This window comes from Synchiropus splendidus, chromosome 5, assembly GCF_027744825.2.
Source record: "Synchiropus splendidus isolate RoL2022-P1 chromosome 5, RoL_Sspl_1.0, whole genome shotgun sequence".
Taxonomy (NCBI): domain Eukaryota; kingdom Metazoa; phylum Chordata; class Actinopteri; order Syngnathiformes; family Callionymidae; genus Synchiropus; species Synchiropus splendidus.
In genome coordinates this window covers 9,674,700-9,701,943 of record NC_071338.1, presented here as the reverse complement: position 1 = coordinate 9,701,943, position 27,244 = coordinate 9,674,700, and the positions used below count along the sequence as shown (strand labels likewise).

The following is a 27,244-nucleotide window of genomic DNA, read 5'->3' as shown; positions in this document are numbered from 1 at the left end:
GGGCCATGATTGTTCTCTGGTAGAGGTCATGGATGTGGAGGGAAGGCTGTGTTCACTTCCTGTCGCTCTGATTCGCAGGGTTAACCTTCACTGAGGCCACAATGGCTTAGAGTTAGTGGAAGAAGCTCATGTGCTGACAGTGCCGTTCTCACCCTCCTCTTTACTGAAGCTGTTTCTGGTCTACTGTCTTCTTGATCACACACATACACCCACCCACACAGACAATTGGAGGGACTTCCTTCAGACTACAATAAATCTACAATACAGTCTTCACCACATTCACTTCCTTGACCACCAAAATTAATGCTTAATATTGTAGAATTTCCATCATACAAATGGGTGGACGTAGTCAATCGGAATAAAACGCTCCCTCTGGATCATTTCTACATTCACTAAAATGACAAGCAATAAAATAATACACCAGTTTATACTTGAACACAACAAATCTACAAAGATGGACAAGCTGCGAAGAAATATGCGTCTGCACTAACAGAATTAATATTGAAAGGAATGGACTGAAGAAAACCAGAGATTTGAACCCTCATTAAGTTTGGGCAGAATTCTCTAACCTCCTGTCTGTCAGGTTTTCCTCCATGTGAAACACGTTCAGGAAATTGGCCAGTTCCTGTTGGGGGAAGAAAAACTCTGCTTTCTGTAAAAGCTACAGCCAGCTGTGTTTCACATTTCATTGCAGGTAAAAACAAACACTTGTGTGGTTTAACATATTTAGCATCGGACTATCATGGTAATTAATAAATGAGACCCAAATTAAGGGAGGAAAATGCAAACCATCACAAGTAAAAGTAGTATACAAAAGACCTGAGAATAAGGAAGAAGACACAACACCATGGCATTAGGAATCAAGCACGTGTGAAAGACCAAACAATTGCTTCAACTAAAAAATCAGCCAAGGGCTTCTCAAAAGCAAACAGACAGTTCAAAAAGAAAAAAGGCAGCATTACATGAAAAAGAGTTGCCCTCCTGACTGGAAGCAGGGAGGCCAATTCCTACCACAGCAGAGGGCAAGCTGATAGTGAGTTCTCAATGTTAACTGCCTAAAAACACTTAAAGTGGAGGACCAAACAGATGCTTTATCACTTTCAGGTTAAGATAGAAGTAGTAATTATCAGGCTCTAATCTTCCTGTTATTGAGTCACAAAAAGCAGAGGGCATCCTCCAAATGATGAAACACCACAATCTCGGTGGGGAAAGACACTTTTTTCAGGTCTGTAACAGCAGTCTAGCGTCAATTATACTACTGTTTAACCTTTACCAGGCACCAGCGCTAACTGGCACCTAGCTTTTATAACCTCACTTGGTTGGGTGTGATCTCAACCCACGTCCACAGGGAACTTAAGTATTTGCTAGACATGATGTTAGTATGACTGCGCTACTGCTGGATGACCCTCAGGGAAGTGCCTACTTCTTCATTCCCAAAGAGTGTTCTGAACCTCCATCCATTGTTTGTACATGCAATGCACATAATTGGATATTTAACACAAATTTAACAATTGCACAATCTACAGGAAGTAGGATAAGAATGTAGACAAAAATCACGTTATAATATTCCAGTGAGTAGCCTTGGTGGTTTAGTGCTATCCAAACCTCTTAACAGGGTACGCATGAAAGCCTCCTCTACATATCATGTTTTGACAGACAGATCAAATATGTGCTTGTGTGTTGGATTGTGATGCTCTGTTGTTATGGCCTCAAAATAACATCCACTTATCAAAGGCTGTTTTAGTATGAGACACAGATTAAAGCCCATTTCTAGGCCAGCATATAATCAGTGTCCAAGTTGCAAATCAATGACCTACTTCCAACTACACACACACACATACACACTGCAAGCAACTGTCTTTTATCAGCCTCACATGGAAACAAACACCTTGTTTTGACGTGAGCATCTATTTAAGGATATTTCCAGGAGTAATTACATGAGAAGTCGGTAAAGACTGGCAAGCCGGAGCGGTGGTGGTTGTCATACTTAGACGGTAGGAAAAGATGTTGCACAGAAAGGCAACCAGCTTCAGTGTGTGAGAGTGTGTTGTGTTACTGTTCAAACAAACCAATATTTTCCCAATATTCATGCAACACAACTAACAAAAATCATTTCATGCTGATGTATTATGTTATATCCTCATGCGAGCCCATGTCATTAAGAAATATTATTAATATTATGATTATATTAACGCATGACTGTGATGAGGTTTTTCTAATGTTCAACAGCACAACTAAGATAACCATGTATTTACTTTAAGAAAATGATTTGTGCATATCTGCCCCACTATGAGACTTGCTATCTTATGTTAAACAACAATAATAATAACGAATCAAAGGGATCATCCCACATATTTATATAATATCTCAGTTCATAATATTTAAATGTTTGATAATCCTCAAGTTTGTTTGAGTCTGGAGTCTTCCTTTTTACAGATCGGTATTTGATGTTTGTTTTCCACTTTGATTCACTACTGATGACAACCATGAAACAAATAATGGAATTTCTTATCTTAGACTGCGTTTCATCTGACCAGATAAAGATCCGCACTTGCCCTTTTCTGCAAAATAAGAGGTTACCCCCTGCATTTATGAACAATTGATTCATACATCGGTGAGAACATCATTTAATATGACGGCAGTTTGTTTCAGAAGATCAGTGTCCCATCGCTTTAGCAACAAACCTACTTACTTATTTACTCTGATTAATACCGAAATGCCTCTAGTCTGACTTTTTTTGTTGTTGTAAATGAATTGCAGAGAAGACCTCTTTCCGCTTCAGTTCATGGTTGTCTGACATCCTTAGCTCAAATACAAGAAAGGTTCAGTTGGTGTACGTATCTGACATCCAATGAGGATGGAAACATGAGCACCGAGTAAAACAGATTTTTCTGTCAGTTAAGGGAAAGAAGGGGATAAACATATTCAAAAGCTCTTTCACTTATAATATGGGTCTTTCAAGTTCATCATTTTAAAGTTTCACTGTTCATAAATAAGTTGCCCTTATCTTGGGCAAAGCTGCCCACAGAGCAAGTGAATACTTCAACAGAATTCAAGGAAGAGCAGGTGGAAAAACAGAACAGGTTGATTACAATATTATTTGACCTACGTCCGAAATGAATCATAATAATAAACAGCAGTGGAAAAGTAAGGCTGTTGACATTATCTATCACATGCATTAAAAACAATTCATTTCTAACTAACTGATATTGAACACCTGAGAAGACATGGATTCACAACAGAGCAACTTTAAATCTTTTGAAGCGTAAAGTGAAAGTGAATACTAATCTTTCAGATCATATTACAACAGATTGTCATCTTTTTCAAATTCCTCCAAAACCTTGCTATGTACGTGCCAAAACATTGCTTGATCAGACGCTGATAAATACCCAACTCCATTGCGGGGTTGTTTGACAGGCATCCAAATACCACATCACTACAATCACACAGCATGAAATTACCAGGGTAGACCCACTTGTCCCCGTAATTGGGGTTAAAAGCAGCTCTTTTTACATGACTTTATACTGACAGGAAATCTACTCAGTTTAACAACGTCTACGATTCTGGAATTATGTTGGGTCAAGGCACACTAGAAAAGCATTCAGAGAGGGCAAACCCTCGCCAAGCAACTTCATTCCACCCCAACATGATCTTTCAATGACAGTCTGATTCAAAAAAGAATCAGAAATAACGATCTGGCTCAAATATGTATAATATATATATCAAACGATATGTCGTAGAAAATAAAACCTCCTTGGTGGAGGTAAGAAGTAGTGTCATGGCTGGGGCGACGGCAAAAACCTTTTTTAATTCAGACTTCAGAATCAATATTGTTGTCTGAGGAAGCGTTCTATGAACTATGTGTTTCCTGTACTTGGTCCAAGGTGATATTGGAACAGGATTTGTGCTTGAAAACCTCCTCGACTTTTGAATCTTAACATAATTCACAAATATTTAGAAAGAATTCATTTTTTTTCCTGTGCAATAAAGACACTAAAATGCATCTGGAAGAAATAATAAAAGTTCTTCACTCCGCCCACTATTTTGTGGACACATTTTGGTCTAAGGATGAGATGAGAATGAAATCCGTCAAGCTCTCAAGAAGGACAGAACATAGCTAGAGTTACGCTGGCTCTCTTGACAGTCAAGCAAAATTCATTCAAACCCACTTCAACCTTGCTAAGAACTGAAAGGCTGCTCGTACATGTATGATATGTCAGCAGGCATGCAATTGTAATAAAAGGTTTCCAGTGGCTGGAATGGCAATTTAAGAAAACACAATGTATTACATTTATTTGGTTGTCAGTGGCGCTGGAGTGACTCCAGAACATTTGGCATAATACATAATTAGACTTGCAGTGACACATTCTGTCATGTTTGTTGAGATAGCCACCCCTAAATAAAGTACTCCCAAAAATAATTACTTTTCGTCTGTGCTACGTGATGGAGACAGGAGAAGGAAATAAGTGCGTCCAGGAGTTTATTAAGCTGCAATAAGGAGCAGCTCCTGTAATGCACATGACTGGAGGCACAAAGAACAGATTGTTTTCATGTTTGCTCAAGGGTCTTGATAAGATGCCGAGTTGGAGAGCAACATATTGACATTGACGCCTACGTAGGGCATGACTTTCACTACAACGAAGGAAAGGTCTACATCCTCTACTTATCACACAACTAACCGAGTCTGTCCACAGAGCATCATCTCAAGAAGCAGAAACGTCACATCACAGTCACGCAGCTCCACAGAACATTGGTTATCTTGGCGTTTGTGTACAGTTCTAAATAATGGCATCATGCAAATGTCATGAGAAGGGCTTGTGACCATCGGAATCAATGCTAACAATGGAGCTCCTGAAGCATATATGGCGGTGACGTCTCCACAAGATGTGAAATGGCATTAAAACGAAAATTTCTATTGACATCTTCCTGATTGCGAGTGGAATAATATAGTCATGACTCAAAGGTCTTTGACCAAATCGGCACTCCTTTGTCACCTCGGAAAATTGATGCCTGGGGGACCATCAAGTCTGTACCCTTTTTGCCATCATATTCCCATCTATAAAGACCAGGCCAAAGTTTTATGACCATGCACCATCGCAGATCGCTGTTCCTTCTGCCTATCTACACACAATAGCCCAGCACTTCAACAGCTAAACACTCTGATTTCTTGATTTGTAATGCAGCTTCACACTGACTCTGACCATTATTGCTTGTTCAGTCATACAATCACAACACCACAAAGGACTCACACCACTGACCAGCCCCTTAAATAATATCTCAGGGGATTGAAATGAACCAGAGGCTCTTTTATTTTCCATTTCGAAAAGAAAAGTATTTGCTCTGATCTACATTCATAAAAAAAGATAGTCAAGATGGGGTAGCATTCATGGTACTGAAGGTCATGGTTATAGTCAAGATGAGGTCACAGAGAGCAAAGGCTGGAAAGCAGATAAGGGGGTTACCGATGCAGGCCTCCAGGCGAGCTCCCTGACATGTCTACCTTGTCTTAAGTATCTATGGTGGAACTGTAATGTAAGATGTAAGCCTGACATTTAGGTCAATGAGCGCTCTGTTCCTCCTCTGGCGTTCGTGGACCTTTTTTTTCAGTGATGTCTTCAGTCTCATCTTTAGGTTGCATTCAATTATTAACACAAGGGAAAACATCTGGTTGCTATCCTCTCAAGCCCTTAAGATATGACTCTCATGAAGATGCAACTACAAGGTTCATCGTACAACAGAGAATCTAGGAGGTGTAGTGAGAAGAAAAAAATGGCAGAAAAGATGAATAAATAAATACACATTGATGGGTGTAAAATGGGTACAGACAGACCAGGCCTTATGCCACTAGTGTATTTATTGTGACTAGATGTTTTTAAAATTCCCCATCATCCTCTGGAAAAGTGTGTGACTTGGGTACAAAGTGGCCTCCACATCTCGGAATGAAAGAGGGAACAATGCAGACAAGAAAATGAAAAACAAAAGAGCCCTGTCTCCACTAAGACACAGAAGCCAAAGAGAGATCTTCAGTAACTCGGCCGAGATGGACACCCAGCATTGACTAGCACTCAGTCACTTCATTGTCAAGCGCACAAAAGTGAATCAGAGCAGTCAGCTGCCGTTCGCTGGCTCAGGGCTGAACGCCAGCCTAGCACAGGATCGCAGACATGTGACTGGCTGTCTCACATAAACAGCATTAATGTGACACATCCGCCCGGGAGGAAGTTCTCCTTTCTCGTCCTCCGTGTATGTACGCACATGACAGAGAGGAAGGTGAGAGTGCACGTTTGGATTTTGAGTGACAGCAAAAGAGAGCAGTTCAACTCACTTCCGCCGTCACTTTATGCCAGTTAACAGTGGCAGTGACCCCCCCCCTCGGCCCACCCATCCTGAAAACCAGGGGGAGTCATTATCAGATAATTCCTAAAGTAAACAATCACTTCCACGAGGTGCCACAGCAGGCAGCAGCTTGTTTCACCACATTGCTCAGTGCACCTATTAGGCTTTTAATGTATTTTGTGAAAGAAACCTGACTTGAGTTAATCTCTTAAAATTATCATAAGAGCTAATATAAGTGTGCTACTTTGCTCCATTGACTGCTCAGCTGCTCCCCTTCTGCAAAGAGTCCCTCAGTGCATAAATGTTTCATCTCCACCCTGCTGCCCACTTCCCTGCATGTTGTGCCACCCCCGCCCCTCTCTGGCTACTCCACTTAAACTCAACAACACTCAGCTCAAAGAGAAATCAATCATTAAGCACCTAGTAGGAGACAGTGCACAGCCAGCAAAGCTACCTAACCTAAACCCACAAAAGGAGAGAGTCAGACATGACGGAGCACACTTGTGAACTACCTTCCACACCTTATTTTAGAAGTGTCTGACAACGATGGCAACACCTCAGAATAAGAAAGGCTTACTGTCCATATTTGGATATCATACCAAATTTCTAATAACCCACACACGAAACTAGAAAAGCACTGGGGAAGCACATGCCTCCGCCAAAGAGTTCACCAATGATGTTTAGCACTGCCGACGTCCAACGCAGCAGGGCGCGTGAGCAGCAGCAGTGAGTGACGTACGAGCACAAATAATGATTCTGTTAAAACCTGAAATCCAGAAGACCTCACTCCAGAACACCATGAACATTTAATCATCGGTACCATATCAACAGCTCCTGAAAATTTCATTTAAATACGTTCAAAAACCTCACCAATGAAATGCGCTACATAATGTAATTATTATGCTAATCATTTTGCGTATCCAATATGATTTCTTCATCTCTTGCACCTTTCTAGATGAAATATATTGCCATCCTCATAATACTGTAAAATGCAATCAACCATTTACTTGCTTTAAATGATAATGAGGAAGTTAATAAGACGTTGAGATGGAATCTCAAGCATCAAACGCTACTCTTAAATCGCTTGCTGCTTTTGTTAACCTTTTTCAGTGTGGTCTTTGTACAGTGAGGGGCAGGTGGTGAGATTTAACAAAGAGCACTGAGATGAAAAGATAGCTCTGAGATTCAACAGTGGACAACACGTTTCTGGAGCCAAGTGTTGCTCAGTTCTGCTAAAGGAACATCTGTCCTGAGCTTCCCGCCACATCGGAGCAGCCGACCGCTGTGCAACAAAACAACATATTACAATGTCCAAACAAAGTGGAGATCCTCATGGGAGTTAAACTGCCGCACTACAAAACCTCTGTCCTCTTCCAAATGAACACACATTGTGATATACGAAAAATCTCTCTCACCACTGACCCGAGAGAATATCACAGTTTTCATGGACAACAACCATGTCCACTTCTTATTAAAGCACTAAATAAAGAGTCACTCACCTAAGTTGACGTTGAACCAGGACTCTTCAACACCAAACACCCCCCCACCCATCCACACCACAGTAAGAGACCCAGCAGATCCAGCACCACCACTCCCTGCAAAAAAAAACAAAGGAATTTCAATAGTGTTAACACTTACTAAATTTCAAACATCATCAATAAGGGTGCAGAAACATGATGATGATAACATGGTATTTAACAAAATTGAAATGGACATATTACACTTGACAATAATGGTTCCACAGGGCACCAGATTACAGAAATCAAAACATAAAACCCGAAAAGTACTGTGGCAGTGCTTCCCTCCAGTGAGGGGCTAACTTCACTCTGATTAGGTACTGTGCCCGGAAGCCGACGTTTTGGCGGAGCCAACCAGCGGAGATTTCTGAGCCACAGTGTCTGAGCTTCATGTTGTCTGCTGAATTTCTTCCCTCTCAGATGCTCTGCCACTTCACTGCAAACTGTGGAATGATGGCGTGTCTCACTGAGACATGAAGCAATGAGACATGCCTTCGTTCAGGAAATCAATTCCACTGTTTGTAGCCATTTAGCATGCAAGCATTTGGCAGCACTGGAAGCTGAAACACATTCGCTGCATGAAATTACTTCACTCTAGGGAGCCTCACAATGTACGTATATATGTCACAGTTGGAACGCACGACACACGTAAACTAAGAGTGAACACTAAATGCTTTTGAAAAATGACGTAATGATGCGACAAGTGTACGGTATGTAATTTTTCTGAGTAGAGGAAGTGGCATACTGTATTTTATTTACATTCTACAGTACAGGTCAAAAGTTCAGACACATCTTTTAATTCATTTTATTAACTACTTTCTACATTTTAGATACATGCAGAAACATCATATACACAAAGCAGGTTGGATCAGGAGTGAAAAAAATGTGGATCACTCCCAAGCCTTCGAACATTTATTTTCAAGCCTAATTTTGCATTCTGCGTTTGACGCCTGCATTTGACGTGAGAATGTGTTTATTAAACAACATCATGAAAAGCTATTCACAACTATTTGAACAACACCATTGTTGATGACATTTCAGCCGTCATATTTCCAAGGTCAGTGACCGTTATATTTATCTTTTTCAACATCTGAATTTGTAACAATCCTGAGACAATCATATAGGAAAACAGTTTTGTTTTTTGGAGTCACTGTATAATGTTATCCGCTCAAACGTATGTTGAGATTTGGTGCAACATTGTGCACCATTTACTTGCAGCAATGAATGTCCACCGTTTGGTATCATAGACATACAAATCGCAATGAGCATGTTTAAGTAATTGCCAAAAATGTCCAGAGTTTATCCTATTCTCTGGTGGATGCAGGCAGGAATTACTAATGACAGAATGGTTCATTCTTCAATCATTGAGAATTTTCAGGCAGAGAAAGCGTTGCTCTTTGAAAATAGTAAGTTGGGGAGCGCCGTGGGGTGAATGCTTGGAAAGAGTTGGGAGGGAGAAACAGGGGTGTTTGGTTGGCATTGGATGCCTAAGATTTAAAAGCCAGATTCTCCCCAGATACCAGAGTGCTATTCAATAGCTTTTCCAGGCCTGTGAAAAATCAATGTGCTCTGCTCTGCAAACAGTTCATAATGACGTTGGGAGGGGAAGGGAGAACAGGGGTGGAAGGAAAAAGCTCAACTGCAACAGAATTGATTTGTTTAAGTACAATAACTGCAGCGCAGCCCGGACAAGGAGGAGGAGGCACCCACACAAAGACCAACTGGCAGCAAGTAACCACACGCAGCCATTAATCACCGACGGCTGCAAACATGAAAATCTGACACACAGATGCTTGTTATCTAATTTAGGAGTGTTTCCCTAAATCACAATCTGACAGCAGGGAGAAAATGTTGGGGTAGTTTTGAGTAACAAGGCCATAAGACAGCGTAGAAGCTTCTTCAAATGCTGATGTCAGTGTCCACATTCACACAGCAGGTGGACCAGTGTCAGGCCCACACAGAAACGTATGAAACCAATATACAATATATGGCTAATAATAGTCTACATTCCCGTCTATTAACTACAGCTGTTTTAACAATAGAATAAGATCGGTAAATACGGCTACAAATAGAGATCAAATTAATAACCCACATTACACATGAAGGGATCTTCATTTTTATTGCTGAATCTTCATTTTTGTTTACTTGTTTACTGCTTGGTATTTGGGTTGAACAATTAATCTTTTTTTTTTTCATTGAAATCTGACGTTTTTATTTGTACGATGTCGAAACACATGAAATCGAATTATATCGATTTTCGATTTTCCCTTACAATGATGTTCACGGTACACACTCTCGCGCGCCGCAATTGCTCCCTTATCTCACTTGCCAGAGAACCTGCTATGAAACAAATAGAAAAGAGTTTCTGAGAGCAAAACAAGCAAATTATTTTGCCTATTATTGAGGTTGTTGCACCAAATGCCAGTTTTTACAGTCGACTGGTGACTTCATCAAATGACAGTTATGGCATTACAAGTAACATCCGACTTACGACCTGCTCGACTTACGCCCACCCGTACTTACGACCACAGCCAGCAGATGCTTTTTTTTTTTTTATTCAATGTCTGGCACCACAGCACGAAGCTGCCCGGCAACACATATGACAGTTACGGCAGCACAGTATCCCAGCGTCTCACTCACACACAGCGATCAACCACTACAGTAGTACCTATAACCCTAGCGTCGGCATTCGACTTACGTCCAGTCTGACTTACGACCCATTGGTGGGAACCCACCCCGGTTGTAAGTCGGATGTTACTTGTATTTGTTATTTGCCCAAAAGCAGGGTTGAAACACACTTTTACCAGGACACAGCATAACATTCGTCAAATTATATGAAAACAACTCAAAGCGCAAAATAAGGTGTGACAACACCTTCTTCAAACATGTTGATGATCTTCCACTCAGCACGATCTGCTTCTCTCTGTACCAGTCAGATTTGCTCCTGTGTCTTGAAGCACAAAATAAGCAGCATGGATTTGAAAACCTTGTTAAGCATGACAAGAGTTTGCCATTGTGTCTGCAGCAATAAAGCCAATTTAAAAGAACACAGAGGGTCAATGTGCCCAGTGCAACTTTTTTGTAGTTTTACCCCAAAATCACGATTTTTGTTTTCAGACAAAATTGCTAAGCCCTACTTTAGCTCTCCACAAACCCAGGCTTCTGGTACCTATCACAGCCGTCAAGATGGGAGAGTAGGGTCACACCCTGAACAGCTCACCATTCCATTCCAAGACTCACTCAGAGAGACAGCCAGTGATACAGTGCCCACAGCAGATAGTCATAAGGAGTTAAGGTGCAAACTGAGAGTAACTGTAAATGTGAAAGCAGCTCATTCATACCAAGCTACAACACATAACACTGGAAAATATCCAAATCTATTTAGTACAATTCATGAAACCAACTTCTACAATCTGTCTTAAAGCTATCTAATGTCACAATATAAAAAATATATATATATAAATCATAGGTCTTTTTTCCCTCTTGTCACTGCTGTGGACCCTCACGCGGGACCCGCCAAGTTTAATTGGGCTCCAGGAGAGGCACAATTGATGTTGAACTAACCCACAGCTGCCCGGTCAGCAGCAGGTTACCACTCACCACTTGCAGAGTCATCAAAGAGGTAAAAGGATGGAAACATTCTGGAAGAGATCTGTGGGCATGGAAGAGGTGTGCAATGACACACCAGCTAAAACGTTGTTTTTTTTGTGACAACCCAAAAGCAATCTCCGTCTTATTAGCTCATAAATAAAGTTTGGGTCTTAATTACAACTCATGTGGCTCCTCGGTGGATCACTAACCTGATATGAAGGAAATCAATCACAGCTCCTTTCAAGAAGTTGTTTTCACCCCCATATTTGCGGAGTGTGACTCAAATTTGTGCCCTATTTACCATGTGAACAAGTTTTTAACGATCAATTGACCTGGCACTCGTATGCGATAATGTTTGTTTTTAGACGTTGTGTGGTCAACGACGGACCAGCAGCCCTTCCGTGGCATCTCCAAATATTTGTCTATTGAGTTTATCAGGAGATTCTCATGAAGTGAGGGAGGAAATTCAGTGTACAGTGTGGAATTCAAGGACAAATAAAGAGCCACGGAGCTGCACGAGCAATAAGAGGCAACAAGAAAGCCAAAAAATGGAGAGGAAAGCAAGAAAAATCCTAATGGTTCACTGGTGAAGAAAACAAAGCTGCTTATAACAAACGAGAGAAGAAATCGAGCGTTTCATTGCGCACACGCAGACGACATTCAATTAGCAACTGCTGGTGATCTTGACTGTGCCTCAGTATAAGGTGTCTTAATGAGAGAGCGGCCCCCATTAGCTGTTCCACTCGAGAGACAGACGGATGTGGCTTCTCCGGCTTCTCCATCTAACTGCATAAAGGCTGCGCGAGTCGATTACTCCATCAATTGCTCATTGCTCTGTTTTTATCCCTGGTGTAAATAATAGTCAACCATTACAATGCATTAAGCTGCCACTTTGTGCAGAGTGGATAACAGGGAGGAACGATCGGCAGATACATCAGGAGACATGGACTCTTGAGTGGATAATGTGAAAATATTTCTTCATTGCAATTGTGTTTCAAACAGCTGTGTTGCATTCATTTATATGATCTACTATTAAACATTGACAGTGATTTTAAGTTGGACTTGTTTGATATGTGGCAATGCTGCGAGGAGCGAAACACCACGTGACGTAGAAAAAGCCTAATACTGTACTGGCTCTGCAAGTCATCCGATCAGTTTTCTGATTTGTCACGTGTGACAATGGCTTCGTGCAAAACGTCCTGCTCCTTAAATCAGTCTCTGATTTGCATAATCTTCACACCACATTGCATGCGCTGGAGAAATGAATGTTTGGTCCCAGCTACATTTCTCAGCACATCAGGTCATCAACAATGCAGATTAATTCAACAACAAAACACGTCCATGATAACAGAGGCAAACAAATGGATAAAAAATAATGGAAAACACTGATAAGTGATATTTATAAATTTAGCAATTGTATAGTAGCAGTGAAACTTGAATGTAATACAGGGGCACTATCAAAACAATTATACAAGATTCAGATTTCCCAAATTGTGAGTGTGATCGTGTCTTCTTGTACTTCTATTTTTGTGAGAACATTTTTTTGCCAAGTGAGGCCCGGTCCTCACTTTGCCAAGCCTCAGTGTGAGGATTAAAACTACAAAATAGCTAGGTTATTATTATTATTCTTTTAGATGGTTAGGTTTAGGGGGAGATGCTGGGGAAAGCATTATGTCAATGACGGTCCTCACTAAGATGTGTGTGTGTGTGTGTGTGTGTGCGTGTGTGTAGACATGATACTCACAACTCAGTCAGATGACAACAGTGTTACAGCTGCAGTTTTAAAGATGAACACATGAACAAGCAATTATCACGGCATTATTTCCAGTGACTATAGCAGACCATTTCCTGGTGAAGATCTCATTTTCTGTGTCTCCTTGAGAGTTGAGAGCAATGTTGAATATGAGCACTCTTTTATTGCCTCATTGTGATGAGTGCACTTCACTCCATTCCCTCCCTTAAACAGCCTTGATATACATAAACACAAACAAAAAAATTGTACTGTTTATAGTACTAGCATAAGGCAGGCTATGAGGCTCATCCCTTTGCCTATTATGCCATCCAAAATATTGACTGGGTAAATATGGCAGGCTTGAGTAAAAGTAATTGAGAAGTTTGTTTTTAATTTAAGGTCTGGTCTATAGATAAACAGTTTCAGATAAGCCTGGTGCCCTCACAGCAGCTTATTTTCTTTTCTGTTTATGATCATTTTTAAGGTCACGACAAAAGAACAACCCAAATCCTGTCATTAAAAAGGAGCCTCAGGCTTCACACAAGAAAATAAGGACTATTTTTAGTTAAAATAAATAAACATAAACCATATGAACGCATTTATTTGCAATGCTTTCCATACAATCATACGTTGATCCTTATTTCAAAAAGTGTTTGGAGCAGTACTGGACTGTGTGCAACTGTCCCAGGACTTTTTTCGAGTCATTATTGCACTCAGTCAGCCCCTTTGAGAGTAGGCCAGCCAGCACCAGAGGCAGCACAGTGGAACGTGTTGTCCACTAACTGCAGGGGGGGAACTTTGCAAGCTGCAGCTTCTGGACTTGTCTGAAAAAAAGATTCATGTCTATACAACCCACAGGTGCACTCAGCTTTGTTATTTTAAATCGCCAAGTGAATAGTGGGAGTGAGGGGGCTAGAAATCTAATTTCAGTCACCCAGATGGCAACGTCAATGTTCTCTAGCTTTCTTTTTGTCGTATTGCCATTTTCGACTGGAATAACTAGTGGTCTTGCGCAAGTCTTGTGCAGGTAACTTATCCCTATGCCAGGTTTTTACCTCCTCCAGCAGTTAAATTCCAACTATCATGCACCGAACACAAGCCAAACTTCAGCAGAACTATTTAATGGAATTCAAAATATTGTTCTTTGATATCAACCTGTAAACTGTCAGTGGGAGAAAGGAATAAAAAGCAAGCATCCAAAACTACAGCAAATGCATTGTGATAGCGTTCTGCCTTGAACAAAAACAGCTTTCGCGTGGAGATTTACAGAACTTCACCAGCAGAGAATTCACATGAAACTAGTAATATTCACCCTATTGAAAATTGCCTGTACTGTAGATACACTATGTCAAACTCCCCATAAAGACATGAGTCTTTCCTGTTCCCCAGCGGTTCCTAAGTATGAGGAAATTAACGGCGAGCGGAAACCTCTACAGCAAACACTAGGGCATACTGTTTAATAAAAAACTAAATGGGTGCATTTTTGCAGTCATGCCAAGTGTCTTTTGACCACAACAGGCAACCATCCAGGGGAGGCCCTGCAGTGGCAGGGTCTCTCCCAAACTGTTTGTGGAATTCGGTGTGGTTTCCTCAGTCGCGAAAGAGGAAACACATGTGGTTGTTCCAGATCCAAGATCTCCGCTGAGGTCGGAACAGGCTTGGTGATGGGGGACATGGGCTTTTACACGCTCATCTCCTGTGACTTGCAAGTGCAACAATTTCAATAGAATCAAGTCATGCAGCAGAGTATTAGAAAAAGTCAGGGACACTGTTATACTATAAGTCACAGTTCAGTTATTGGAAGGACAAAAAAAAAAATTATTTCTCACCTTTACCTATGTATTTTAACAGATAATTGTATTTTTTAATTGAGATAGAGTTCTGAAAACTGCCAGAAGGGAAGCCACATTTCTCCCCAGCACAGGGATTTAGACCCCTTATTGCTGACAATTGCTCACAATGTTGAGTTTCCTCCCAGCATGAGGGAAGTTTTCGCTGTTTTTGTCAACACCCTCGCTCGCCATCAGTCTACTCGAACCCTTTTTTTCATGCTTTTATTGAGAAAAATAATAATAACTTGCTATAATACTCCACTTGGATGTAAGGGGAAGCTTATTTCATAGCTGTAGAATGAACACAGAGACAAAGACTGTATCATGTTTTCAATCTATTACCACGACATGCCTTGTCCAAGTGTTGCAGCTCTGCATCATTGGTAAAAGAACGATAACCGCGTGGCACCTTCACTGTAGTTGCACAGCTACCTGAAGGCTGACACCCGCATCAAGGCTCATGAATATTCAACAGAAAGTCAATGAGGCCGATGTTGCTTGACATGTTTAACATCCACCTTTGGCACCTTCAAAGCATAACAAGGTGACAAGGCTGCTGCTAAGGACAGACCAAACCCAATGAAGAACAGGTATGCTTCAGACAAAAAGACGTTTCAATAGGCAACATCACGCGGAACCAAGCAAGGTGTGTAGAGAGTGACATTTATATTCTTAGAAAAGTGTGTTTCCCTCCCTTTCCCGCAATTCCGACTGGTATCTTGATGTTTGCTCTCTAAATATTTACTGAGTCACATTTAAAGCCGCATGCAGGCACCTTGAGACTGTTTTTTAATGTTCAAGTGTTGTCCCAAAGGAGACGCAGTAAAAGCACCACAGTCTCTCACTAAAGAGAAAAAAACACCTTTATACAAGTGTATCACAGTGGCAAGATTTGAAAAGTACAAGTTTGATTTACTGCCATCACCTTTTAACGTGTCTAGGGAACATACAAACGGAGAGGTGTTCTGCTGGTGTTGAGGAGTCACTGTTTCCATGCGTGTGACACATTCAAAGAATTACATAATGTTAACTAACAAAACGTTTCCTAAAATTAGAGTTGATGAATACAACCCAAGAAACTTCAAGACAGTGTTCGGGCTACCCCAGGCCAACTATTTACTCATTTAACAAAGAATATTTATCAAGGAGAAAACACAGATGAACAGTGTAATGATGAATTTCCCTCAAAAGCAAGTGATTGGGTTATTTGGCTCGAAACTGTCAAAATTTAAGATAAAAACAACTACAATATCTCTGCACACTTTCTGTCCATTTTGGATTTTATCATCATAGCTCACCTTAAATACTTGATACCTGTCCATGTTGGCTAGAATTTTTGAGAGCGATCTCAGGTGTACAGTTATTTTTCATTACTTCAGTGATTGCTGAAGTCATACTGTATATTTTTTACTCGCAAGAGAAGGAAGAACGTATAAATATACTAAATAATTAATGTATAGAATGTTTAAGTATGCTCCAAAAATATGACGTACACTGACACTGTTCCGTCATGATATTCCAAATTACCAACACTGGTTGTAATGGTAGCCTCTCAACGTGTTCTTCCAATGGGTATGGGGTGAAACACATCAGCTGTAGAGGTGTAAGAAAATATCGATACGCTCAAATGTCACGTTACGTTTTAATACATAGATACTTTTTATTTTGTTGAGAGAGTGATTCATTCCACTGTTTGAGTGGGAAAGTTAAGGGAAAGTCTAACTGGAGAGACATCAACAATAAACTTGCTTTCATGCACATGATATTGTACACATGATTTTCCCCTTGAAAATGATGATTCTTGCAACAATATATTGCGGAACTTAAGGTACCGCAATATATCGCAATCGTATCACCATTCCTGTATCGGGTTACGTATCGTATCGCAAGATTTGTGGCAGTACGCAGGTATCATATCAGTCAGACACAGCATGTGGGGTGCGGAGAGTGTTGCACTGTTGAAAATCAGAACCGAACCCTCCAGTAGGACACAATTACCGTCAGTGAAAAATAGTCACAATTTCACAACGTACAAGAAATGGAAGAATGCCTGTTGCTTGTACGTTTTCCTGGTCCAAATGTAACAAAAATAGTATAAGAAATAGGTGTCTTTTTTGATTTACAGGGTAGCACTTTCAGGGTACATTTTCATGTCTGTCTGCGCTTTGATCCTTAAAGCTGAAGAGCTCAAAGCGCCACCTCTCCTGAAGTAGCTGACATCACAGCAGTCTGGTTCTCTCTACAGCAAGCAAACCGGGAGAGCATCCTGCAACAGACTTGTCGGTCTAATCGAGCTATTGCCTGAGTCAGGCTGTCCTCTGCGTGTAACCATAGTCGGTGGCGTTTGCACAGCAGGTTGATAGTTTCAGAGTGGACAACTGCACTTTGGACTTTTCACTGCAAATGCCACTTCATTGTGTTTCCCTTCGGGGCATCGACGGTGGTTTATCTGCAATCTGCCAAGCATGTTGAAGCACAGCATTAGGGAAACCTGAGGACAGAGACGGCGACAGACCGCATATACAGCGTATGATTCCTGCAGCTTTAGCAGGCTCATAAAAAGGTGTCTGAGTTATCTCTCCTGCAACCACTTGATGTGCTGCCAGCTGACCTTTTCCATGAGGCAATATTATTTAATAAATGCTGGCTCAGTAAGTGACTGCATTTTATAAGTACATTTAACATGATTCAACACCGGATGACAAATGATTATCTCCCTGAAGTAAAGTTCAGAAGCAGAAAAATAACACTGCAAAGCACATATTGAGCCCTCTATCACGGCTAACAACTATCTCACTGTGGGACTGACTCAGTGCGGAGATGAGCAAGAATGATAAACACGTGTGACACGGCAGGAAGAGGCGCAAATTCAATATCCAGCAATATCTTTTTGGCTCCACTGGGGAGAAATTGCACTCCAGATAAATGACGCTGTTGAATCTGGTCAATTAGCTGATTGGATTAAATGCATCGGTATCATTTTTTTCATGAGGGGAATGAGGAAATGTCAAATTGAAAAATTTGCCATCGCTCTCCCTCAAGGTCCAACATTTCTTCATGGTGCCGTGGAACAAGCTGCTTATGCTACAGAAACAGGCAGCAACACGTCGCCAGACACGGCTTTAAATCAGCACACACACTTAATTCACTGCGCAGCCAGAAGACTTTGGAGACTATTAAGAAACAACTCTTTTCAGCCACATCCTCTTGAATTTTATGACTGTGGTTGCAACCATTAAATATTCATGCACAGGGGCTTTCACCCTTGAAGCAACACCCACTCTTCATCCTTCTTTTTCAGCTTCAGAGGAACTTTTAACAGACAGTCGCTAAATATTAAACATAAAACTTGGGAGGTTCACATAAGGGGAAGGTACTTTTTTCAGTCCTCATACCTGGAGAAAATCTCCAACAAGCAGTTATGACTGCTGTTGTGACTCAGAATGCTGCATGAGCATGTGCTCCTGGGAGGTTCTGACACTGAAAACGATGCCAGCGTCGACACCAAATGGTGGCCAATACAAGCGTCCCACAGTCCACTTTGCCATGTGCTGTGCTGAAGCACACAGCCCCTTTCCACACAAAAACAGTTATAGGCATATTATGTCAACTTCTGCAATGTTGCACCTTAAACCATAGATTGTGTTTTTAACCGACCAATTCCACAGTTCCGAGATTGCGTAAGTCATTAGTTCCCAATTTATGATCTGACTCGCAAAACACACACAGTGGGTAAGTGTTTTGCAACAGCGCAGGTTCGGCCACAATAGAGTGACGAATCGTACAAAAGTTTGTGCATCTAAACGTTCATCCAGAACAACACCAACATGTAATTGCCAGTTACTTATCCTAGTTCAACAGTTCCAGAAGAATAAATTGACATTTGTTCATCCACTATTGAGTAATTCTTGCTAAAAGATAAGACAAACACACTGATGACCTCATGACCTCCTTATTGGAGATTTTGCCAACAAAACTGCAGACATTGTGGGATGTTAGAAAGTCTGGAGTGGTCCGTTTTAAAAATGGTCAAAGGAAGGAAATAACGGTGAAACAGCCTAAGTGTTGAGGATGCATGAGATGATCATGTGAAGCACTGGTTGGACTTTTTGGTTAGAATGATATGGCTAATCTGTGTGTGTTTCAAAGCACAGTTGGGCATGGAGTCTAAGCTGGAAGTGTGCAGCTGTCAATGTTTCATTTTGGACAACATTAGATTACCTCCCGATGAAGATAAACCGTCAACCTGACCACGGAGGATATCCTCGGACACCAGACCAGATTCATGACAATAATGGCAAATGCAGATGGTACTGGTGGAACGGAAAAGAAGATAACAGCAGGAAAAATTGAGACTGAGGAGTGCTGGAAGTTATCAAAGGAGAAATTGTGAGTGCTTTCTTTGGCTGGCTTGTGACTTGCATTCAAATGAAGCCGGCTTCTCCAAACAACAGATTTAATAGACAAATGAAGCAAAAGCTGAGGCACGTGAAACTCTATGGCAGGAACTGGGTACGACGGCTCACCAGTTGATTCAATGTGGAGACCTTGTGTTGCTGTCAACGACCAGCGTGTTCATTCAATCCGTACTTGCAGTGATATCTCATCAAGATATGAATATTATGTAAACAAGTAAGCTCACAATACTCAGAGTGCAACTTAACTAGCAGGAGAAAATCAGGGTCAGCAGGGACAAAGTAATATCGAAGAAAACAGAGGTAGAACTCTTCCTATTTCAAGTGTTAAAGCACTAACTCTTTATCAATTACATGACTCATTCATTGAAATTACATATCACTGGGCTTTAAACGTAAAATAACTAGCTACAAAAACCACAGTGAGAGCAATTAATCTCACTGTGTGTGTTTCTTTCTGTTACGGCTAACTTCCCCTCAAGCTCGGCTACAGCTGGAGAGGAGGCAGGTCTATTGTTCAGACTAACAAGGGGCCGCAGAGGTCACTCGCATTTTCACAAGAGCTTTGCCAGAGGGGTCACACGAGTAAGCAGCTTGCTGCTCTGTTTAGTGTGGATCTACACTAGAGCTTTTTCTAGAGAGTCGCCACATTGCCTGTCTATTATGGAGGCGTGTTAGATTAGATTAAGTGAGATTATACAGACTGGGAGTCACTGAAAAGAACCAAAATAACAAACTCTGGACTTGCAGGCGAGTCAACACAGGGATTATGCCAGTGGACGCGTTCAAATCCAACACTAATATGAGCAACTGTTCTCCATTAGTTCTGAATTGAACTGTATTAGAGGACTTCAAATCCAAATAAACAGCGACAAGTTTCATGTTACCATGATACCAAAATAAATGGTGACAGCAACACAACAGCAAATGTGCCATTGTGTCGGGCAGCAGGAAATTCCTGTGGCATATGTTCAAATTAAATGAATTAACGTTGACTATCACAAGGTGAAATGCGTGCAGGTTATTTTTTCCATCAGGCTGTCAAGACACTTCACTGCCAACATTTGCTCAACAATCCAATCAACAGTGCAACCAGAACTATTCACAGCGCTTGCACACTTGAACATGATTTAATGATGTGTGGTCTGGCATCCCTTCTTGCACCTCTCCACACACACAGATTCACCCACTCCGAGCTGGACTTTAAAATAGCCATACTCACAGTAAACAGTTGGTTTCTCTCCGTGCCATAAAAAGGACATACAGCTGTGTGTTTTCCAATGTAGCGCCAAAACAGACAGATCTCGTCCGACATCATTCTGAACACATGCGGCAGCTTTATTCCTCAAACTCATTCTGTTTGTCTATGACAAGATTCAATCGACCATGTTATCAAGTGTAGAACCACCGGCAGATGTGTCTTACTATTTTCAATTCACATGATCCCCTCATCTGTGTGCCCTGAGCATGTGCAAAATATCAAAGATATTGACGAACACAGGTGTGTAAATAATATTCAGACGAAGGAGGAACGTGTCCTAGGTCTATCATGAACATTTAACAGAGTAGGAGATAACATCAAGTGGAAAATTCAGAATTCATTACAGTTATTCCATTGATAACTTCAAGTGCTAACAGTGTATGAGGATTACTGTTGTTTTCATGTTTGCCACATGGGAGGGTTTTATCTGACATTAATGGCCAAAAAAGGTTTTTGCTGATCAATTTCATAAATGCTTTGTCAAAATAACACAACACTTCCCACACCAATTCAAATGGTCAAAAATAGTGGAAACAGTAGAAGGAAATTTAGCAAAGGGTCAACTTGACAAACCCATTTGCCATTACCGGGTCATACTAAATTCAATGGGTCAACATTTTAGTAACAGTCGACCAAAATGTGCATTGATTGTTGCTCCTATGACAGGTGTTTAAAGTTTAAATAGAATGTCATGTCAGTCACTAAGGAACTAACTTGAGAATAAAATGTTACGCCTACATTATGCGCAGAGAGATAAGTGAGAGACCAGGGTGCCACTTACAGTACAATTGTGGAGTCTTTTTAACCACATAACTGCAAACAAACGGTCACTGCCTACACACCAATCTTTTCCCATGTGCTACATCTAAAAAGCTACAGAAGAATTACCTGTATTCCAAGGACAAATTAGGTTACGCTGCACTACACTGTAAATAGGAAATTCAATTAAGGTAGCTAAACTGGAGCCATTATGTAGCTTAGCTCACCAGATCTTTGGGAGTTTTGGGAAACAACCCTGCAGCAGGTGTAGACATGAAAAAAGAGTGTTTCGGAAGTACAGTACAACACCACCATCTGTAAACGAAAATGCTAGTCAGACAGTTTCTCTCTTGTTGGTGGACTGTCAGGACACCCAATAATGAGGCATCCTGAAACAAGACGTAGTCAGATTCACAGTCGCTTATGTCAGAAGTGGCCTTGCTAACACTGCACAGCAGAGTGGCTGTCATATCAACTGGGCTGGGAGACACATACCAAGCGCAGCCGGAGTAATTTAACATGATTGGTTGGTAGCCTAGATTAAATTGAGCAGTGACAAATGAGCTTGTCTTGCATCAATCCAGCCAGTCTAAGACTGTACAAGTAGGCTTTCAATGTCTACCAGCACTGGTGTCACCAACATTAAAAAGATTCAACACATTACTCCATTTAATCCAAGGGAAGTTGAACAAACGATGACACACCGGCTGGAGAGACACGCAGTCTGTGTGCCGCTGGGTGTAATGAGGCCTCTTGTGTGTCTCCTCTGATCTGAGGGGTGAATAATTTCCCATGTGATGTGGCCTTTTCCAACATCACTCTTTATTTTCACCTTAAGCGGCTTGGTAGAGAAGAAAAAAATCTACACTCTGCACAGAAGAAATGCATTTTCTTATCAGTCCCCAGTGTGTCACAGCCCGTACAGACGAACACACAAGCGCAACCTCACACCCCAGGCTTGCTGCAGTGTGTTCGGATGAACTTGAGAAGCATAAACCCGTTGCTTCATGTGTCACGTGTTCCTATGTTTAAATTCCTATGGTGGAAAAAGGATTCTACCCTGATTCCACCAAAGGTAAAGAACATGTATTGAACCCTGAATACAACAATCAACTTAGTATTAATCACAAGAAGCTGTGCACCAAAAGCACAAGTATCAGATTGCCTGTGTGCGTAAAACAAAACAAAGAGCACCTGACATTTCACACAGCAAAACTGCTGAATGTTACCATCACAATATTTATGGCATTAATTTAGCTATTCAGGTAATAATAAATGCCACGTTGGAGCAGTGCACTGCATACTTATTAGAGCAAGGCCATCGCACTCCAAGATTTACAGTCGGAATTTAAGTCAATTAGACGTCCAATAAAAGGAAGCAGAGAACCTTAGGGAATAGCAGCACATGGTCTGTGTCTAGTCACCAAGCATTAGCGGTGATTAGAGCAAATCTGTTGGTGTTATCAATATGAAAGTGAATTAGCCCATCACATTTCACACGTGAGCACAAACGCTCACTTCCACGGACTCCCACGGAGGGTTTGTAATTAACGTGAACGACACTAAACAAAAATGCTTCCAATTCCTTTCTTCACTGGCTTCATGAGATCTCTGGATCTTTAAATAATTGGAGCAGTAAACCATTAACCTAATTAAACAACTGTGGGGATTTAGGTGACATAAAATAGGTCTGGAATTGTCACTTGTGCTCTAGACTTGATGCAGTAAACAAACATTATTTTCTATCAACAATGTTGTTTACATTGTAAGCAAAACATATGGATGAAAATGTTAGGTAACATGAATGATTCGAGATCCCACAGGAAATATTCCATAGCGCTGAGCCGCTACAACAACAGCTATTGTTATTATTATTATTATTACTGTTATTATTACCGTTATTATTACTATAGTTGATTTTATGTGCTTCAGGTGGTTAAAGAATATATACAGGTATATATATATATGAATTCACTTGTCTTCATGTGTGTGCCATTTAATGCCAGCATTACTGCTATGAGGTCATCATAACAATCCCAGCAAAAATAGCATAATAGCAAGGTGTTGAAGGGGTGCACCTTTCAAACGTCATCAAGTGTCCATGTTTCTGAACTCCCCATATAAATGTAAATCAATAACGTTGATAAAAATGCTTTTGTCGCAAAGTTATTGGTGCTTCTTTAACAGTTATTACAGCGTAGATACGGGGACTTAATGCATCTGACAGAAGGAGGAACTTTTACCAGCTGGATATAAACAGGAAAGTCCTGGATATCAGCCACACAACAGAAGAGTCGTCTGCACGTGTGTTTGTTTACGAGCTGGTTTCCTCTCAAACTGGCGAGTAGTTTCAAAAGCAGAGTGAATCCTTGGATTGAATAAACACGCACAACTTACAGAGCGCGTTAGCGCCGTCATGACATGGATGGATAACATGAGTGTACGTCTCAATCCGCGGAAATTGGGCAGTTTGACATGAATACGAGGAGGTGCTGCAACTAACTTCGTCCGCAATAGAGTCATCTCCAACGAGCTCGCACAAGAATTTGGTCTGAGCCTCACTGGGAGAGAGAACGCGGCGGTTCTGAACACGAGCCCGGGATCAGACGCCGGCCACCGCAGCGTGATTCATTCAAAGGGAGCAGAACAGAGCCACTCCGCCGTCGGTACAAACCCCGGGAATGGTCTCTCCAGCCGACCAGCAGCAAACCCGCTGGAGACCCGCGGATGGCGCGGAGCCGAGCAGCGTGACAGTGAATGGGAAGCTGCTTCCTCGCAGAGGGTTCAAGTGGTCACTTCCATTGTGGAGAAACACATTAGAGCCAAAGTGGAGACAAAAAAGGGACGAAGCAGGGGCTCCGCGGCGTGACACCGGAGGCAGACGACGGCAAGTTTGCAGCTACTCACCGGGATGCGAAGCGCAGAAAAGTCCTCGGCGAAGGGTTGCTGGTTAAATCTCGTCCCACTCTCGGCCCCTGAGATCAGTGGCTCAGTAACCGAACAGACTGGCGGAGAGCGCAGTAAGTTGAAGTGTCAAATTACATCGGCTATTCTATTACCATAGGGGGCAATGCGAGCTGACTGCTGGCAAAACGCGGACCGGATCCCTGTCTACTCTCGTTGTTCAACGTGGATCCGGATCGCGACCACCCGCCAGAGCTGCTGTTACGCTGATCTCTCGGTCTGCAGTGGTCAGTACCTACCGAGCACAATTACGGCTCGTCCAATTCCTCATTACTTCCCATCCTGAGCATATAAAGTGGTAATTTCATTGAACAAAACTATTGTCTTGTAAGTAACCTTCAGCATGGCAGATCATTGACGCAGAAGACACCAAAACATCTATGAGCCCATAGTACTACTATAAATAACAGCAAACTTTGGGTGGGGTGATTCACTGTTACAGCAAATTCTGCAAGTGACTTTTTATTAAACTTCATTGTGCCATATTACAACCTTTGTTTCAAATATTCCCCTGATACGACAGTAGACATTGTTTTTGTTTTAATGAGAAAATGGTGAAAGTCATTTGAGATTTTAGAATACAATAAAATACATTCAATAAATAAGACACTTAAGGATAGTACTGTGGAATGAAGGCGTCGATCAGAATGTGTAGGGAGCTTTGTGTTTATTCGTAACTGCCCTCTGTTGAATACCACACAGTGTTGTCATCAGTGAAAAGGTGCAGTGGTTTTGTGGTCAGCAAAAAGTTTGTATTTCATGTAGAATGCATGATTGTAGCATGTAAGGTTGAGCAGACGTGCCTGTGCTCTGTACCAAAGTTATTTATCTATTTATTTCTTTCAGCATTGCCAGATGGCAACAGCAAAACAGTCTTCTCCACCCTCACCTATCTTGTGCATCCTCCATACGCACACCTATCCTCTCCATGTCCTCTTCTATCTCACCCATTAACCTCAATAGTAGTCGCCCTCTTCCATACATGTCAACTCATACGTTTTCCCCGTATTCTATACGTTTTTTTTTTTTTTTTACAATTTTAAATCATGTACGCCGTCCAAAACGGATCGTCTCGTCTCACTGGTAGCTGACGACATCATACCAGCAAAACTTATCCTCAATCGCACATTTATTTTTCTCGTTGCTTTCGGCTTGGACGATGGAAAATGGATGTAAGCATGGAAGTCTTCCATGCTTAGTTCTATGATTTTTTTTTTATTGAAAGATACTGTGGAAAACTATGGAAGATTGACAAAGACACTAGACACTTTAGATATGTTATCTTTGTTATCATTTTCCAGTACATTGTCTGTTTTGCTGTCATCTAAATAGTAAAATAAAAAATAAAATATTAAAATGCACCGTGATTGTGTTTGTAAGGTTTCTTTTCAATTTATAAGGGGAATTGCACCACATTATAAGGGGACAGGTATGCTCTTCTTTTGCTCGGCACATATTTACAATTCATGCCTGTAAAATTTACCGTGAAACATTTTTTGGTACGTTTTGCATTCACTTCAATCTGTTTTTTTTTTATCTGGTTTATACATACATACATACCCACTTCCATGAACGTCTTTATATGCACTATGTGCATAGCCTTCTTTCCACTTTCCTTCAAAAATTGTCAGTTAAATAACAGTATTTTGCATTTTAGATTTTACATTTCATGCTTATATTTTTGTTTACAGAGCATGTTACAAACGAATTTTCCCTTGGGATTAATCATCTTCCCTGGCTCTCACCACTACGAGTCCTAAGTTAGCAAGGAAATTCTACCTATATTTTCATCCTCCCACCTCCCATCATGATCTGGAACACTGTCTTTTTTCTCTGTCTTTCTACATTGCTCAATGCTTCTTCCCTCCAACATTTATGTGCACAGACAGGAGTGTCTCCCTAAAAAATAAAAACCCGTCACCTCTCTTCTCGCTATCAATCCGGCTCCTGGAATGACATACTCCAGTCGCCATGTTTTGCAACGCCCCACATTCTGACGGAAACCTCTGAATAACAAAGACATGTTTGAGAGCAGCACTGGGCTGAGCTGCGCTGACGTCACTCAGCCATGACTGCCGAGCTGCGCACATCCATGGACTTTTGATTGATTCACACGTGTTCGTTGAGTTTGGATGATAAAAAAAGTTCACCTGCTCTTCTCCTGCTACTCCTACTGTGCGCAAAAGAGGACAGAAATGATGAGAAGCGTTTGAGTGTTCATGCAGTGAGTTGGTGCACTTGTGGTACGGAGAAAATGGCTTTGAAGATGCCACTGTGTGGATACTGCGAGATATTGTTATGATGGGGAATGCAGTCACAATGCAAAGGGGTGATAGTTTTGAAACAGTGGTTAAACACACAACACTTAAAGGGTTTGCCGCACATAAATTACACCTCTCTAGCAACAGTGACCACTGCCAGTCTACACCAACTCAACTTTCCAGCGGAAGACACCACCAGCTTGAGCCCCAATGTTTTCGTTTCTATCTACTTTAGATTATTATGAACTCAAGATAGATAACAAACAGTTGAATCAGTGTTAGACAAGTAAGCTTCATGTTTTCCTCTTAAATATATTTTTAGTAACTTGTCAGCCACACGAAAGCTGGCATCTACTGAAATAAAATTCAGCAAAGGCGCTGTGAGTAACACCTATCTTCATTAACTTGCTTGAGTTTTTCTACTTAATATGTTAATGTTCCCAATGCCATAAAATGCAACAGCTCAAATTGCCAGGGACACATTCCAGGAAAAGGTCAAACTAATTGGAAAGCACTCTCCTCTGGTGTTTAATTTGCAGACATTTTTTTTGGTTTCCCTTTAGCATAAACATGTTT

General features: G+C 41.2%; 1 protein-coding gene across 2 annotated transcripts in view; it reads right to left on the bottom strand.

Annotated features, from left to right (window-relative positions):
- LOC128759023 (zinc finger MIZ domain-containing protein 1-like) overlaps positions 1-24,492 on the bottom strand; it is a 56,356-nt gene extending 31,864 nt beyond the window's left edge. For both annotated transcript variants that reach the window (XM_053865609.1, XM_053865611.1), the window contains exons 1-2: positions 24,351-24,492; positions 7,836-7,931 (exon numbers count right to left, since the gene is read on the bottom strand). The gene's annotated coding sequence lies outside the window, so the exon portion shown is untranslated. The remainder of the gene's footprint in view (positions 1-7,835; positions 7,932-24,350) is intronic.
- Between the last annotated feature and the right edge of the window lie 2,752 nt (positions 24,493-27,244).